The sequence below is a fragment of the Bactrocera oleae genome, chromosome 2, assembly GCF_042242935.1.
Source record: "Bactrocera oleae isolate idBacOlea1 chromosome 2, idBacOlea1, whole genome shotgun sequence".
NCBI lineage: Eukaryota > Metazoa > Arthropoda > Insecta > Diptera > Tephritidae > Bactrocera > Bactrocera oleae.
Genome location: NC_091536.1, coordinates 33,155,238 through 33,174,315, shown reverse-complemented (window position 1 = coordinate 33,174,315; position 19,078 = coordinate 33,155,238). Strand labels below are relative to the sequence as shown.

The following is a 19,078-nucleotide window of genomic DNA, read 5'->3' as shown; positions in this document are numbered from 1 at the left end:
GTCTAGCGCGTAACATTTCAAATTGCCGGCTATGAATGTTCAACTGAGCGGTACAGTGTAGGCGGAGTAATGTGGGCAAAGCAGCACGACACTGCGCAACGGTGACTTATGCTGAGTATGCGACGATCTGCTAACAAAAGCAGCGAAGGCAACTCCGAGAATCATATTGTTTCAATCGGTAATGTAGCAAATATGTGTGCATGTAAACAAGTATACGTACATACAGCTTCAGAAGCAAAAACGGACAAATGAAACCAGAGTACGGCCAGAAGCAGTGCTAATTAAACCTACAGGAAAACAAAATCAGGCGCCCTGCGCCTCCAACTGAAGAAAGCAGAAAAACCAACATCAAGGAGAAACAGGAGAAAAAGAACAACCTACGTGGTATAGCTTCTGTAAGCGAGCTGTAGCAAGAAGCCGCATAGAGATCCAAGACCTCGACTCCCAAACCACACTGATAAAAAGTCAGCCAATATAACCATGTCGCTTTCAAGACTTATGGCAAACATCGAAGGTCCGCTTGCAAGCAGAAGGAAACTGCTCATGGACACAACACAGTCAGTGCTTTTATATGGTAGTGAACTGTGGGCCGATACATTAAATAGACGGAAAGTGCTTTCTAAGGTGCAGAGGACAGCAGCCCAGAGAGTCGTCTCGGCTTACCGCACTGTATCCGAATCCGCAGTGCTAGTGATAAGCGGTGTCATCCCAATAGGTCTACTCGCAACGGAAAGAAGACAACTCTGGTTATGGAAGAAAAATGGAACGGAAATACACATGCAAACAAGACAACAAGCAAGGAAGCAAACACGGTGGCCAAGGGAGCACAAAGAAAGATGAACCGCCATATAGAGATATGGCACGGTAGAAACTCCCCGGGTGAACTAACTTCATTAAGTGCCATCGTTGGAATGAAGCTCGGAGAACTTTAGAGAACTAAATACGAAAAACCTTATAGCTAAAATGATAGTTAGCGGCGAAAGTTGGGAAAAGGGACATGGACGCGGACCTTTCGACCAATTCCACTCAATAGAAGATAGACAGCCTGGTGCTGGATACAAAACCCAGCATGCACCAACCCGCAATGGGTCCATCTTGTAAACCTTGCTCTAAAATAATGCGAAAGCGGTCCTGGGGCAAGGGAAAAATTCATGAGAGAAGGGGGGAGTGTGTTAGTGGGTAGACCACTCACGTAGGATGACGATCCCTATATGCTGGGAAGGCATTTTAAACCCTCCTTACGGCCTAAAAAAAAAAAAAAAAAAGGTACGGATATAAGAGGTAACTTAGAACGAGAAGCATGCCATAATTACAATTGGATAGAGCAAGAAACCCATTGAACATCAAAAGGCGAAGTGTTACTGTTTTCCCACTGAACAAAAGTAACAAATAGTTTAATGTATGCAAAAGTGAACAATAACAAACGGCTAACGCAAAAAGAAGTTCTACGCGAATTAACTGAAGACACCCCATTGTGTTGGACGGCCGAGGGTTATTTTGAAGGAAGGAATTATCCACGAAAAACTACTAACGTGTATTTATTTCCTGCCATTGGGGTATTATACCTATAAGGTAACACTGATTATTTGTTAGAATGTAACCCTTTTTTTATAATGTAAATAAATAAGTAGAATGGAGCAAAATTTAAATATTGAATTAAAGTTATTTTTATACTATTTAATATAAAATAAATGTGTGGAAACGAATTAGTGACGTGTTGGTAAATATAAAAGTTAAAAATATATGTGTAAAATCATTATAAATCAGAGAAACGCGCTTTAAATTGTTGAATTTTTAAACTTTACATGCAAATATCTTAAAAACAATAAGTTAGCGGCAACTATAGATATATATTGTAATTTTCTTATTCTGGATAACCTCCTCTTTCCGCACATACCTATTTTAACCCAAAATTCGGGGGATGCTATTCTAAAATTTACCCGTTAAGTGTTTTTGGATGACACTCAACACTTCCCATTTTGTTGGTGTACCGTCGAATAACGCAACATTGGGTGTGCCGTCGAGAAGGCCAAGAATGTGCTGTGTCGGTAGAAGCACACCGTCTTGCGGAATTTAACGGCCAACACTGTTATTTATACACAGAGGACTGTCATCTCTGAAGATCAAGAATAGGTAAATATCAACTATGAGGTGAGGATCAAGAATTCGTAAATGTCTACTATGAGAAGGCCGATTTCAATCCTACACGCCGTTCGCCATGGTTGTTATGTGAGGTAATGACAGCTTAATGAATACAAGTAAGTAAATTGTGTAACTCATCTAGATGTTATATGTAATTGAGTCCATAAATCGGCAATATTATTATATACAATTATGAATAATCATAACTGATAATATTAATATATATTATAATTTTAATATAAAAACAACTAATAGAGCAATTCCCACACAATTCTGTTGCAGGTATCAAGACGATACAAGCATTTTGATTGATCAAATTGGAAAACTTTTGCCTCACCCCCATATCTCCGTTGCCAAATAAGCAAATTTGTGGACATTGCGAAGAACAATTTGTGGAGCTTCGATCGGGCGTGTCCTTCTTGGAACCAATCCTGTGACCGCCAATGCCCTTATAGAAGTTGCCTAGGTGAACCAACACCACTCGAGGGCAGCCTCGGCTGTTATCGCGAATAGGTTCCTCTTAGGAGACGTCATGGATCTCAATACAAGAACAAGCAAGATAATCTGCGATCTCTTATATAGTGGTTAGGAATGATCTTGATTTCTTTTGTATTTCAGAGTTTCTAACGCAGGATCTGGTCGCGGTGCGGGTAAGGACAAGGAATGTTTAGACTTCGTCATTGCAGCGGCCTACTTCTCAGGGGAGACAATTACAGCATACAACCCCCCTATCGATTCACCATCTATTGGAATACTGCAGGAGCAATAAGCCCCCCTGTTTAGACTTCGTCATTGCAGCGGCCTACTTCTCAGGGGAGACAATTACAGCATACAACCCCCCTATCGATTCACCATCTATTGGTATACTGCAGGAGCAATAAGCCCCCCTTATACTGGGCTGCGACGCCAACGCACACAGAGTGGGGCAGCCCGGACTGCAACGCGAGAAGTAAGTCTTTTTTTGTATTTATTATAAGTAGTAATTTTAGCATTGACAATGTGAGTTTCGAACCCCACCACTGTGGGAGAGAGCACGATACGTCTTGGTACTACGAGTGGGTTGCCCTCAGGGCCTCGTACTTTCCTCCCTTCTATGGAGCCTCGTAGTAAATGAACTCCTGGAGATGCTTACGAACAATGAGGTTCGGTGTCAAGGGTACTTAGGTCTCACATTAGAGATACCACTGTCTAATGCCACAAAGGCACTTATGGTGTGCAGACGCCTGGCCGACTGATCTTGGTGCTGCAAGCCAAGTATCATCAGGTGGCTGTTTACCATAATCGTGAGGGCTATCATTATATATGGAGCGGTGGTCTGGGCATCGTAAGCGTCGCAGACTTCGATAGTTCTTTGACTATCGCAGCTATAAAAACTTGACTACGTCTGCGCCTCTGGGGAAAGGCGCACTTGCCCCACCGCAGCACTTGAAGTCATGCTGGAGCTCACACCGCTCCACCTATTGATTAAACAGATTGCGAAGCATACTATGCTGCTCATGTCAGCAGAGGGGTATGAGAAAGGAAGTTAATCTCGTCTCAACAGGCTTTAGAAGAAAATGCACCACTGGCCCTTCTTCCAAAAAACGGCGTTACAAAAAGGGTAAACTTAACCAAAGAAGTTTAAAGTTACTCTCGGCAGCAACGTGGACTGGAGTTATTGCACACTCGATCTACTGTTTAGAGGCAGCCCTATTAAGTGGTACACTGACGGCTCGAAAAACCGGAGGGCATTGGAGGTAGGTAGCCGGCACTGCTGCGACTTCTAAGTTGATAGGGCCAGAACCATGCATCGTGGTGGAGTCCCATACAATAAAGGAGCTGCTCCGCACGGAGGAGAGCATGAGTAGGGAAATTCCCTGGCAGCAAGCAACAGGTATGCGCCATGCTAAGCTGTTGTTGCGAGGGTACAACCTAGCTAAAATTTAGGCTATGATCATCCTCTCCAGAGACAAATTCCGGCTCAAGAAACACCGGTCAAACATTGGCATAGCTTCTTTGGAAACTGCCGGTTCTGCGACAATGAGCCGGAAACACCAAGACAGCTAATTCTAGATTGCACAGCAGATTGTAGACGCAGACTTAAGGACCTCGGTTACGTTTATCTGGACAGGGATCACATTACCTCAGTGGCGTCAAGCAAGTTTCTGGAATTCATCAGAGGGCTGGGCCTTTGGGAATACATGTGATAGAGGAGGGGGCAAAATAGATCCTAGATCGCGGTGTAAACCTCATACAAATTCTAATTCTAATTCAACTGGTGGTTCGGCGCGGGAGGTACGCAGGTTAAAAATATGCTGTGTCGTTTGGAGCATACCACCTTTCGGAAGGTAACAGTCAACGCTGCCATTTAAACGCAGAGGAAGATCTAGAATACGTAAATGTCTAGTAAGAGGGGACGATCAAGAATTCGTAAATGTCTACTATGAGATGCCCGGTTTCCATCCCATACGTATCTCGCCATGTTTGCTGCGCTTTGTCCTTGTGTGAGGTAATGTTACAATTAAATTATATAACTATTCTAGTTGTTATATTATATATAATTGAGGCCATATATATTATATATTATAATATTGTAATATACAAGTATGAATAATTTAATAATAACTTGCCAATATTGTATATTTCTCTGTTGAATACGTATATACTCTATTTATTTTAATTGTTATTAAAAATTGTTTTGTTTGATTCATTTTAACACAAAACTGAGAGTGGATGATTTCTTCATATATAGCTTAAATCTTGTGTTTGGTAGAAAATGTCATCAGCTGAGAATTTAACATTTTGTTTGGTTACCTTAATATAGGTAACCCCTATTCATCGTCTGCTTGGTTACCAAAACAATGTTAAGATAACCAGACAAAATGTTACGGTTAGAAGACAACGTTAAAATTTCAGTACAATTTTAGATTTTTCTTAACGTGTAATCAAGGTAACCACCGTAAATAACATATCTATGTTAATCACTATGTTAAATATTGTAGCTCTCACCTTTTTATATGATTTGTGTACAAACGTACATGCATTTATTTTTAAAATAAGATAAGATAAGTAGATACTTTAACAAATACAAAAGAAAATAATTTTTAATTCTTTGTTTGTAATAAGTAAATTAATGTAACTATTATTGTAAACTATGAAAGTTTAACAATCAAAATTAACTATCTATAAATCATATATATGATGCTTTTAACAAAAAAGAATGATAATGTAAAATTAAGTTTGTAATGTATTAATGTATAAAGTTCAGATATTAGAACTCTATTCTGAAATAATTACTAATTTTTTTTTTTAATTATTGTTAGAAAGCAAATTTTGTTTGTGACGTATATACATATATAAGTTTGTACAAATAGAAAGAAAAAATTTAACTGTAATGTATAAAATTGTAAATTATTAAAAATACAATACTATGTGAGAATTTCAATTGGTTTATTTATACGGAAAAAGATAACAGATATCTTAGGCAGTGGTAACAAATGTACCAAACAAATAACCCCATAGAGGCAGTCGAGTGGGTATGGGAGGAGATCCTCCAGATCAAGAATATATATAGATATAGCCGCGGGAAACTTATAGTTTTCGAGAGTTGAAAATTTCAAGTATTTAAAGTACGTATTTTTGCGATTTGAAATGAATTATACACTTATATTTTTCACTTTTATATCCACTAACACTTGACTAACTCGTTTTTAGACATTTTTTTTTTTATATTAGAAGCTGCAAAATAGCTTTATTTCAATATTTAAATCATTCTTTAATTTTATTAATTTTGACAATCACAAAATGGTTGTGAAGGTCAAAACACCAGTGTTGCCATACTAATATATTTTGTAAACGAAGAAAAATAAAATAAACACAGAGATTATACCCTAGATACAGGAACAAACACAAAAATAATTTCTGCGCAAAAAACCTTGGTACACCCCGGTGCTGGACCGACCAGGGTTATTTTTTTGAAATGCGGCCGAAGGCCGACAACGCAAAAAGAAGTTCTGCGCAAAAAAACCTTGATACACCCCGGTGTTGGACCGACCAGGGTTATTTTTTTTTAAGCGCGGCCGAAGGCCGCCTACGCGAAAAGAAGTTCTGCGCAAAAAAACTTGATACACTCTGGTGTTGGATCGACCAGGGTTATTTTTTTGAAGCGCGGCCGAAAGCCGCCAACGCCAAAAGAAGTTCTACAAGAAAAAGTAATATCGTCATAGAGGGTATAACATAATACTTAACATCAATGCTAACAGTTTATTTCTCTAGGTTTTGGATTCCTGTATTTGGGGTATTATCTGTTTTCATTTCTTTCAGTTCAATTACAAAAGATGTCGATAAGGTATAACTGGTTATATGACATTTTGCAACGGTTTTGTTATTGTCAGAATTAATAGAATTTAACAATAATTTAATTATTCAATTAAACTATCTTTGCACTATATAATGTAAAATAAATGTGTACAAACGAATTAGTGAAGTGTTAGTGGATATAAAAGTGGAAAATATAAGTGTATAATTTATTTGAAATCGAAAAAATACGTACTTTAAATAGTTGAAATTTTCCACATTAAACGTAAATATCTAGAAAACTATAAGTTTCCCGCGGCTATATCTATATATCTTCTTGATCTGGAGGATCTCCTCTATTCGCCCATACCAATTTTATCCCCGGTAGCCTGGGACGGTATACTAAAGTTTTCCCATTTTTAATCTGCGAACCTCCTCGAGCCGTCCATACCCCTTTCAACCCGAATATGAGGAATGCCATTCTAAAATTTACCACCGATCCCTTTTTGGGTTATATCGTCGAGATGACAGACCATGAATGGGTTCTATACCGGTATAGTAAAACCAGATGACATGGGATCTGATTGATCAGTCGTACTGGCAAGTGGGTATAGAATCTCCATTGCTAGTTACATGTTTTAAAAATCGCGACATATTGGCGATTTTGATATTGAAAATAAAAATTGCATAGTGCATACACACACTAAATAGAATACATTAATGATGACGCGTTCATTTTAATCTTGCCTGATCTAAATGCATTTGCGTGTTTCAAAATTTATAAGGTTAAGGATATTAAAATATGTTTTATATAACTAAGTACACTAAACTGGGTTAAAAGTTTTGGAGGTGTTGGAAACAGTTTGTAAGAAGTCATTCAGTGTATAACCTATTTTGTTTTCCATGTGCTGGAATCATATTAACTTTGTAAAAAGTGTAACAGAGACCTATACTTCTACTTATATTAATTCAGTAGAGTGAGTGACAAAACAATTGTATATAGAGAATGAATGTATTCTTTTCAGAAATCGCAGTATTTTCTAAAAAACCTTACATGCATATACAAACTCAGTCCTTTTGAAATCGGAAGTTTTACTTTTGGAAGCAATAATTAATACAAATCGTATAAAAGGAATCGCTCTTATTTTCGTTTGTGTTAAGGTGGAAAAAGTGCTGTTATTTGAGTCCAATTAGCTTCGTTTACTATCATACTTATCAAGAAAAATAAACTGTATCGGTAGACTTATTCGAATAAGCGTAAGGTATGTAAACGTTTTTATACACTTGCTAATAAAAAAATTATGTATATATAATTCAAAGTAAACAAATACTTTTAAGGTATATTATCCTTTATATCATTATAGTGAGAAAGTAAGAATGCCTATCTAAAGTAATCCGAGTTTAAAGAAATATCCGATGCATTTCCGAATATATTCGTGTATGTTTCAGTAAATATGTGAAAATAGATACTTGCGCTGTTTTACATACTTATGTAGGGAATACTTTAGTATACCGTCCCAGGCTTTCGGGAATAAAATGGGTATGGGCGGATCAAAATCAAGAATCTATATAGATATAGCCGAGGGAAACTTATAGTTTTCGAGATATTTACGTTTAAAGTTGAAAGTGTCACTTATTTAAGGTATTTATTTTTGCTTTTTAGAATGAATTATACACTTATATTTGTTTCTTTCATATCCACTAAAACTACACTAATTCGTTTTTAGACATTTATTTTATATTATATGATGCAAAAATAGCTTTATTTCAATATTTATATCATTCTTCAAATTTGACAATAACAAAAGGTTTGTTGGAAGAAAAATAAAAGTTCTTTCTTGTCCTTTGCTTATCATCTGTCTGTAATACGCAACCACTTTCTCATGCCCACCAATGACTTGTGATGATTGATTGATTGATTGATTAGTTTTGAGGTATGCACCGCGACCTACGGTCTATTGTGCCCTCCCCTAAGTCATATCGTGTCATCTAGGCCCAGCATATTGATAAATTCCAAATTCCAAAAAGGCGATACAATCCCTGTGTGGAAACATGGATCCCAGGGCCTTGATTCTGCGTCTGCAGACTGCTGTGCAGTTCATCAGCGGATGTTCGGGGGTTTCCGGCTCTATGTCGCAGAACCGGCAGTTTGCAGAAGAGGCTATGCCCATGTTAAAGAGATGCTTCTTGAGCCTGCAGTGGCCGGTGTAGAACGCTACCAGTAGCCGGAATTTGTTTCTTGGGAGATTAATTATGGCATTGAACCGCTTGAGGTCGTAACCCCCCATTAGCAGTCTGGCATGGTGCATGCCCTGGAGTTGTTGCCAGTGTATCTCCCTGTCTGATCTTTCCTCCCTGCGGAGGAACTCTTTGATGGTATGTGGACCAACCGCTAAGTATGGTTCCGGCCCTACCATTCTTGTAGAGGCTGCAGAGCGAGCTAACTCGTCGGCTAGTTCGTTCCCAGCTATACCCCTATGGCCAGGCACCCAAATAAGGTGCACTCGGTTGTGCTCAGATAGGCTGTTCAGCCGTTCTATACACTCCATCACTAGGAGAGATCTGACCTCATAGGCATTGATCGCTCTTAGTGCCGACTGACTATCGCTGAGTATAGCGATACTTTTATTGCGATAGTTGCGCTGGAGATTTATTCCTACACACCGACTTATAGCATAGACCTCGGCTTGGAATATGCTAGGGAAACTTCCCATGGGAATGGAGAGTTTGGTGGCCCAGCGACCCCTGCACCAATCCCCTCCTCCGTTTTCGACCCGTCGGTGTACCACTTGATGGTGCAACCCTTTAGCAGCAGGTCTAGTGCAGAGTCCTTCCACTCAGATTTGCTGCCAAGGGTTACTTGGAACTTCCTGCTGAAGTTTACTACTTTGGTAATGCTATCCCTTGGGAGAAGGGCTAGTGGTATTTCCTCACTTAGCTCTTTCATCTGCTGGGATGAGATTACCTTCCCTTTGCCAGCTCCCTCTGCTGTCATTTGGAGCAGAGTTCGTTTGGCTGTCTGTTTTATTACCAGGTGTAGCGGTGAAAGTTCTAGCATGACCTCTAGTGCTGCGGTCGGACACGTTCGCATTGCTCCCGACGCGCAGATGCAGGCAAGTCTTTGCAGCTTCGACAGTTTAAGTCCTACATAATCGGTCTCACAATCATGGTGTACATCCACCTGATAGTCCTTGGGGAGCACCCCCAGGATTTTCCAGCAAGTCGGTTGCACACCATGAGTGCTTTTGTAGCTTTGGTTAGGGTCTGGTCCACGTGCTGATTCCATCGCAGTGTGGAATCCAGCGTGAGTCCCAGATACTTGACCGTGCTGGACATCTCAACCACTCTGCCGTCCAGGGATATATTCCTGAGGCCCGACAGTGACCTCCGTCTGGTGAAGGGAATGATTGTAGTTTTAGCGGGGTTGATGTTTAAGCCAACCCCCCTACACCACCCCTTTGCCAGTCCCAATCCCCTCTGAACGATATCGCAGAGTGTGTCTTCAAATTTTCCCCTAGCTAAGATAACAATGTCATCCGCATATCCCTGACAGCGGATTCCATTGCTAGTCAGCCGCTCAAGGAGGTCGTCTACAAGTCTACAACTAGGCTCCAAAGTAGGGGGGATAGCACTCCGCCCTGTGGGCAACCTCTTGTTGTACCCAGACGAATTTTAGTTTCGCCTACTGCGGCTTCCGCCACCCTAGTGCGCAGTACGGCTTCAATCCATCTGCGCACTGGTGACTTGTGATAGAACGCCTCCTACTGCAAACAAATTAGCATCCGTATCCAAAATAATCGTTGATTCTGGGACCGGGAAAACTTTAGTATAACGTCCCAGGCTACCGGGGATAAAATGGGTATGGGCGGATAGAGGAGATCCTCCAGATCAAGAATATATATAGATATAGCCGCGGGAATTTCATATTCTTCGAGATATTTACGTTTAAAGTTGAAAATTTCAACTATTTAAAGTACGCATTTTTTTGATTTCAAATGAATTATACACTTATATTTTCCACTTTTATATCCACTAACACTTCACTAATTCGTTTGTACACATTTATTTCATATTATATAGTGCAAAAATAGTTTAATTCAATAATTAAATTATTGCTAAATGCTTTAAATTCTAGCAATAACAAAAGGGTTGCAAAATGTCAAATAACCAGTGTTACCTTATCGACATCTTTTGTAATTGAACTGAAAGAAATTAAAACAGATAATACCCCAAATACAGGAATTCGAAACCTAGAGAAATAAACTATTACAGAGCATTGATGTTAAGTATTACGTTATACCCTCTATGACAATATTACTTTTTCTTTTAGAACTTCTTTTTGCGTTGGCGGCCTTCGGCCGCGCTTCAAAAATAATAATCCTGGTCGGTCTAACATCGGGATGTAACAAGTCTTTTCGCGTAGAACTCTTCTTGGCGTTGGCGGGCTTCGGCCGCGCTTCAAAAAAATAACCCTGCTCTATCCAACACCGGGGTGTATCAAGGTTTTTTTGCGCAGAACTTCTTTTTGCGTAGGCGGGCTTCGGCCGCGCTTCAAAAAAAATAGCCCTGGTCGGTCCAAAACCGAGGTGTATTAAAATATTTTTCGCGCAGAACCTCTTTTTGAGTTGTTTCCTGTATCTAGGGTATAATCTCTGTTTATTTTATTTTTCTTCGTTTACAAAATATATATGATTGGCAACACTAGTGTTTTGACATTCACACCCATTATGTTATTGTCAAAATTAGTAAAATTCAAGAATGATTTAAATATTGAAATAAAGCTATTTTTGCAGCATCTAATATAAAAAAAAATTCTAAAAACGAATTAGTCAAGTGTTAGTGGATGTAAAAGTGAAAAATATAAGTGTATAACTCAATTTAAACCGCAATAATACATACTTTAAATAGTTGAAATTTTAAACGTAAATATCCCGAAAACTATAAGTTTCCCGCGGCTATATCTATATATATTCTTGATCTGGAGGATCTCCTCTATCCGCCCATACCCATTTTATCCCCGAAAGCCTTGGACGTTATACTAAAGCCGAGCCCTTCAACCCTTTCAGAGTTTGGAAAGCCACTTCCTGTTCTTTAGCCTATTAAAAAACTCTGTTCTTTTTCGTGAGTTCATGGAGGCTACGATGGCAATATTTGGAACGAATCATCGATAATAAGTGCACAGTCCAAGGAAACCCCACAATTCATGTAAATTTTTGGGAGTGCTCCATAAATCTCTCAAAGGTAGCAGGAACGTTACATAATTCAAGGAGCATTACATTAAATTGCCATAGACCATCTCCAACACAGTAAGCCGTCTTTTCTTTGTCTTCTTCGTTTACCTCTCCTTGCAAATAACCACATTTCAAATCAAGTGGTAAGAACCATTTTGTGCCTGATAACGAGCCCAGCGTGTCACTGATTCTAGGTAGGGGATAACTGTCTTTGTTCGTTGCAACATTCAACTTTTATTGGCCACACAGAACTTCATGTTTCCAGAATTCTTCTTCACAAGTACTATAGGTGAACTTCATGGACCTGCTGATGGTTCAATTACGCCGCTTTCGCTCATTTCACGTATGGCCTGGCTTACAACTTCGCGTTTTGCTTAAATAACGCTTCGAGGAGCCTCGCGGATTAGTCTTACATCACCTGTATTAATTAAATGTTACACAACTTAAGTTCTTTCTGGTTTGGCATCGTCTTTATCAAATATGGATAAGTATCTGAGAAGGAGTTGTTTAGCCTTATTTGGATGGTTTGCCTCTAGTTCCTGTTGTTGTTGTTGTAACGGTTACCTAGTCCCCGTTTGGGTGATAAGTTCCAGATTCGTTGTCGTCGAGGTCATCTAACGGGAGGCCCAGGAAACGAGCTGTTTCGACGGGGTCGGACCATAGGGAGAAGGGTGTTAGATGGGTGGGGTTTGTTGGGCATGCAAAAAGGTGGTTAGTGTCATGCGGAGACTCATTGCACGCAGGACATGTGTTTAGTATGTCGGGGTCAATTCTGGATAACTAGGAGTTTAACCTGCTACAGTATCCGGAACGAAGTTGCGCGAGGGTCACTCTGGTTTCGCGAGCAACTCGAGCTCTATGTATGCTATGGGTGGTGGTTTGACTCCTATTACGCTATTCACTGAAAGGGAGTCTGTGAAGGTGTTGATGGCACCACTGTGAATGGCGGTCAGTGCCTGTCTGAAGTTCGTTGCGTTCGAAGTCCGGTCGTCGTACTGTCTAATGTCGACGACGTAGTCAAGGAAAGACCTCTTGATTGATTGATGTTCCTAGGAGGCGGCTCCGCTACAGTCAGGCGACTACAGGGGTGGTTTCTACGAAAACACCCCAGTAGAAACAGCTTGGAGAGGAGTTCGTTGTATTCCTTAACCGGAAGCATATGGGCCTCACTATGTAGGTGTTCGATTGGAGACATCAAGAGGCATCCCGTGATAGTTCGGAGTGCAGTGTTCTGACAGGTCTGTGGCTTCTTTTTCTGCGTGTCACTGCATCCAGGCGACCATATTGGGGCTGCGTAATTTAGGACCGGCCGGCCGATTGCCTTGTATGTTGCCAACAACGTTTCTTTGTCTTTTCCCCAAGAGCTGCCGGCAAGCGACTTGAGGATTTTGTTGCGGCTCTGTACTTTGGCAGTTATCGCGGTCGTGTCAGGAGTGAAAGAGCACAGACTGTCCAAAGTAACGCCTAAAATTTTAGGATTATTTACTGTCGGAATTTTCGTGCCATCGACTGAAATATTCAGGTCCAGTCTGTACTCCTTCGTCTAATTTGTGAAGATGGCCGCTGTGGATTTAGTGGGAGAGAGTGTTAGGCTCCTTGCAGAGAAGAAGCGGGAAAGATCGGAGAGGTAGCTGTTTACTTTTGAACACATGCCATCGATTCCATTTCCCGACGTCAATATCGTACAGTCATCAGCGTACGAGGTCACTGAAATTCCCGCTGGTGGCTGGGGGAGTTTCGAAATATAAAAATTAAACAGTAGTGGGGAGAGGACACCGCCCTGCGGAACCCCCTGTTTAATTCTTTTAAGTTTGGAGTTTTGACCTCGGAACAGTACGGATGAATGCCGACCGCTCAGGTCGTTCATAGTCCGTCGCTTCATCCTTCGAGAGAGCGTGGATTTTTCTATGTCCTCAAGTAGCGTTGTGTGGTTGATTGTGTCAAAAGCTTTTGACAAGTCCAACGCGACGAGGGTCGTCTTCTCGCAGGGTAGCTTCTGGTTTAGGCTATGAACTATCCGGGCGGTTATGACGCTAAGTGCTGTGGTGGTGCTGTGCACTCTTCGGACGCTATGTCGGGAGTAGCAAGGCATGAAGTGTCTTCACTACTGGGGAAAGGAGAGTTATCGGACGATAAGACTCCCCTTTGTTGGCGGGTTTCCCAGGTTTCAGTTGTGTGTTCACTCTTCTGACTTTCCATACATCGGGCATTTGAAGAGTGGTCATCGACAAGTTGAGGACCTTGGTGAGGTAGCTTACTCTCATCGAGCCTATGTGTTTTAGCATCAGCATGCTTATTCCGTCAGAGCCAATGGATTTAGACGATTTCGCCTTTTTGATGACACTCTGAACCTCCCCATCGGTGAAAGTAAGTGGTGCGCAGTCTTTAGGCATTTTACGCGACCGTCGGGTAGCACAGCGTTTGGCCTTGTCAGCCGAAGGGTGCAGCGTAAATTGCCGGCTAAAATAGCTCGCGCACTTCTTCGGGTCCGAGGAGGCATGGTCATCGAATTGAATTTCAACCCGGTCGTCATGTTTCCTCGGATTAGACAAGGCCTTGACAGCATTCCTAAGCTCACACCGGTGGAGAGGTTGCAGGACTTCAGATGCTCTGGCTCTAGGGCTTCGCCATTCATTGTGCAGAATGTCAAATCGTCAATCTGTTCCGCCAGCTCCATCCCCCTGCGATCGTTTTATAGGCAGGGGTGGCAAAGATCGTGGTGCGCGTTAAAGTCGACTGTTGGGCAACATGTAACGGGGGCGATGTATATATTAAATATCTCGAGCTCGACATCTGATCGGGTTGGTCAGACTTGGAGTCATGCTGCCTAGAGCTCCTTAAATCCGTATAGGTCCTTTCTTGGCCACTCGACTGGAGTGGCGGCGCAGTGCGCGAACATGGTGCAGTTTGCACAGCCGTTAAGGCTGGTGTAGCAGTATTGCGTTAGCAGCATGGGGCCACGTAACGCGTGGCCCACGCCCTATGGGTTTTAAGGTCGGATCAGGTCTTAAGATGGATTCATCCATTGCATGTATTGCACATAACCGAGGTGGAGTTTGGGTAGAGCCTTTTGGCGCATATGCAGCAAAAAAATTCCTCGAGGCCCGGGTTGGAATCGATGCCAGAAAGGGTCAAGAGGATACGGAGCAATCCTGCTGCTAGGTGTTGCTCTAATGACGACAAACTTAATTTGACAGTTACCGATCCAAACAGGGTTAGATCGCAAAAATAACAGCCCTTGGCCGAATAAAATCCGGGTCAATTCCGGTAACGTCCACCGTGACATCAATATCATTCTGTTCGTTTACTGCGAAGGTTTATTGTTATACTGAAATAAATCTTAAGATTCACTTTTATTGTAAATACTGATAAAAAATGTTTTCTACCAAAACTTTTTGCCTACCAACCAAAAAGGGAAAAAAAGAAAGTCCAATAGAGTTGCAAAACAATCGAAGTTTTATTTCTGCACTTATTCATGCAGCGGCAATTCAGAATTTTTGTCGCCACGGTTTTCCAATATTTTAATAAGAACTCAGAACCGTGGAAGAGCAAAAATTGAAAAGAAAGAATCCTACATTTTTATACTCGCAACCTGTTGCTACAGAATATAATAGTTTTGTTCACCTAACGGTTGTTTGTATCACCTAAAACTAATCGAGTTAGATATAGGGTTATATATATATAAATGATCAGGATGAAGAGACGAGTTGAAATCCGGGTGACTGTCTGTCCGTCTGTCCGTCCGTGCAAGCTGTAACTTGAGTAAAAATTGAGATATCTTTATGAAACTTGGTAGGCTTGTTTCCTGGTACCGTGAGACGGTATTGCAGATGGGCGTAATCGGAATACTGCCACGCCCACAAAACGCCATTAATCAAATAAATTGCCATAACTAAGCTCCGCAATAACATACAAGACTGTTATTTGGTACACAGGATCACATTAGGGAGGGGCATCTGCAGTTAAATTTTTTTTCTAAGTGGGCGTGGTTCCGCCCCTAGTAGGTTTAATGTGCATATCTCCTAAACCGCTAAAGCTATAATAACAAAATTCACTGGAAGCAAATGTTTTTAGAACCTCTACCTACAGTGGAAAAATAGTTGAAATCGGGTGGCAACTCCGCCTACTTCCCATATAACGGTACTGTTAAAAACTACTAAAAGCGCGATAAATCAAGCACTAAACACGCCAGAGAGGGCGGGCACAGCTCACTTTTAGGTGAAAACCCATATCTTGGGATCTGCCTAACCGATTTCAACCAAATTCGGTGCATAACGTTCTTTTCATATTTCTATGTTATATTGCGAAAATGGGCTAAATCGGACTACAACCTATTTTCCATATAACACCATTTTCAATTCCATCTGATTCTTTCACTTTCCACTATGCATATCAAGCAACAATGATTATATCGGGGTAAAACTTTGCGTGAATAATACGTTTAATGTATGCCACCTTGTGACCAAAAATTGTCTAAATCGAACCAAAACTGTTCAAGCCCCTAAGTACTAAATATGTGGACCCCAGTGCCTATAGTTGACCTTCTAGCGAAAATATCAGCCAATCCACAAAGAAATCTCAAACGAGTATATCATTTGACTTTGCGAGAGTATACATCCGAATGGGATGGGATGTTGGGTTACATCCGAACTTAGCCCTTCCTTACTTGTATTTAATACTAATGATTTTGAAGAATAAAGTTATGAAATTGAAACATACATTCTGATGTGATTGAATTTTACAATACAGTATAAAATGTTGGGTTACATCCGAACTTAGCCCTTCCTTACTTGTATTTAATACTAATGATTTTGAAGAATAAAGTTATGCAATTGAAACATACATTCTGATGTGATTGAATTTTCCAGGTGGTATGTATGTATGCATATATGGCATATACTCATACATACACACAGAGACCTAATGCCCACAGTGCATATAATCAAATATCATTTTAATTCATATTTGGTTTTCCGTTATTGTTCATGTTTTTTTTTTCTAAATAAATCCAAAGAATATTTCATAAAAATGAAGTGTACAAAACCAGGCCTCTTAATTTAAACCAGCGAAGTGAAGTAGATTTCAGGGATATCAATACCATTTTATTTATTATATAATTTTTTTTTAAACTATCGAGTGGTTCGACTATCGATAGTTTTGCAAATCTAAAATCTAACTTATTCCAGTGTGAGAGCGCCTCAAAATTAGTATTTTTATAACATTTTCCATTGTAGACAGATCGGACAAAATAATAATTTTTAGGCATTTAAATTGAAACACCTAACATTTATTACGGTTAAAATTATTAATAATTGTTCGTTTAATATATAGAAACACATTAAGATATTTTTTTATGAATTTATTTATTATTATTATTATAAGTAATACTTTCAAATTTAAATTTTTAATCCCAAACACCTTGGATTAAAAAATGAAAATTTAATTTTTAATCCCGATGATGCGATTAAAACACTCGGACCTCTGTGTGTGTCGACCGTATTTTAAATTTTTGTTCAAAATCAAACGGAGCTCTGTACTACAATAGCGCCAAGTAAAAAAATTAAGATTTAAAGTAAACAAAACAATTGAAATGTTGCTAAGCCCATTTCTGGAAATCGATATTTTATATTACTTGGTTCTTGGTCTTTAATGTCCGTAGAGATAGACTAAAATTTTTTCTTTCCCTCCATAGGTAATAAAATATTTTTAGATTCTTTGCTGTAATAAGAAACTTGACTTCATTTTCCTACTTTATATTTATTATCTTTTAGCTGATTTAAGTTTTTTTGCATCAGCTGCTGAGTGTTCAACTCATCGCTGTTATGGGTTAAACACATACATGGTAGCGTCCTTATTCTGGTACATGGTTTCCTGAGCTTTTATTCTAGTACACATTGTGGTATTTAAACGTCAACACCTACCCGATCCAGTCAACTGTCAAAGTCGGGTGGGTGAGTTGCTCTCTCATTTCCAATGACAGCAGAGTTGGGCATCTCTTCATATCTGCTACCAAAGAAATGAAATACCAATTTTGGTCCGATCGCTTTGATTCGAGAGAGCGGGGCTAAAATCCGTATTTTATTATTTATTTATTTATTTATTTAAACGCCAATCGGCAATATACATAGATATAATAAAGAATTCAAGTATTATACAAAAGTAGCTAGAGTATATTAGTGTAATATCTGGAAAATATTCACATAATTGTAAGTTAATATGTAATTCAGACTTGATTTAGATGTGTTTCAGACGAGCAGGTGTCTCTTGGTGTTTCGGTAAAAGCAGCGTATGTTCCTCCATAGAAATCAATTTCACCTTGAAGTGAATTTACTAATTTAGCCAGTCTATTCTGAGGACCATGGATAACATAATTTTTCTTGGATTTCGATGTTTTTAGTAATCTATTTCGCCTCAGGGTAAGACCAGCAGGGGCGAGTTCAAAACTGTTTAGGATCTCATGAGCATCAGTGATGTTATTGACTAATTTGTAGAAAAAGCAGAGGTCAGCGACAGAATTTACGCTGCACCTTTTCAACTTTATCGATTGTCGTGTTAGTGTAGGGAGTGAAGCCAGGATTCCGAAATACATACAACGTCGTACTGGTTAGCCGCTAATGCTATTTGAAATGTTGAGAGTTTTGTACGCAGACCTCTGACGTTCTAGTAGCACAGGTGGACGTAAGATACTTTCTTCTTGCTCGTTGAGCGAACGAAAATTTCTTTTATTGATTCTTGGGACACCATGGATATATTTAATTGTGTTACTGTCATCACCACTCTTCACGATTGAATCAAGCTCTTGACGCAAATTTTTCAGATGAAGTTGTTAAGAGGGAGGGACTTGCACATGAGTCACAGTTCCAAACTGTTTCTTTTTTCTTAATGCTGTTGGCGATGGATTTAAACTCATCGTTTGTAAGTACACGATACAGGAAAAAAAGATATAATGTTTGTTATGCTTTTTATTATTACACCTCACAATATTACGTCGCACACACCTTTCTTTGTTGTACGAAATTCAATTATGGTTCAATATCAAAATTTAATCGAACTTTTCTTTGTACATCCTTTATATTTTCTTATAAGAATTATTATTTCCTTTAAAAGGAAACTTATATGAGGCATTTATTTAATATTATTTCACTTTTATATATACGATTGATGTAATATTTTCAGATATTACGGAGCACGTTTCACTATGCACACTGCACATGTTTACAGCTACCTAACCAAAAAAAGAGTGAGAGAGAAGAGTTATAACATTTAATAGTAGTGCCACTGTGTGAAGGAATAAGTTTTGAGACTTCTATTGTATTTCTTGGGTTATTTTCGGTTTCCATACCACAGAAAAATATGCATAATCATATTCATAATGGAAACCGAAAAATACATTAGTTTTAGAAGCTAATATAACAAACTTATGTAATATT

General features: G+C 39.6%; 1 protein-coding gene across 4 annotated transcripts in view; it reads left to right on the top strand.

Annotated features, from left to right (window-relative positions):
* The first annotated feature begins 7,110 nt into the window (after positions 1–7,110).
* CkIIalpha (casein kinase II subunit alpha) overlaps positions 7,111–19,078 on the top strand; it is a 58,257-nt gene continuing 46,289 nt past the window's right edge. The window contains exons 1-2 of one of the 4 annotated variants that reach the window (XM_070112954.1): positions 7,111–7,202; positions 7,443–7,679. The gene's annotated coding sequence lies outside the window, so the exon portion shown is untranslated. Of the gene's footprint in view, positions 7,680–19,078 lie in introns of all 4 variants that reach the window. The other 3 variants (XM_070112953.1, XM_070112952.1, XM_036359262.2) reach the window with 3 other exon arrangements.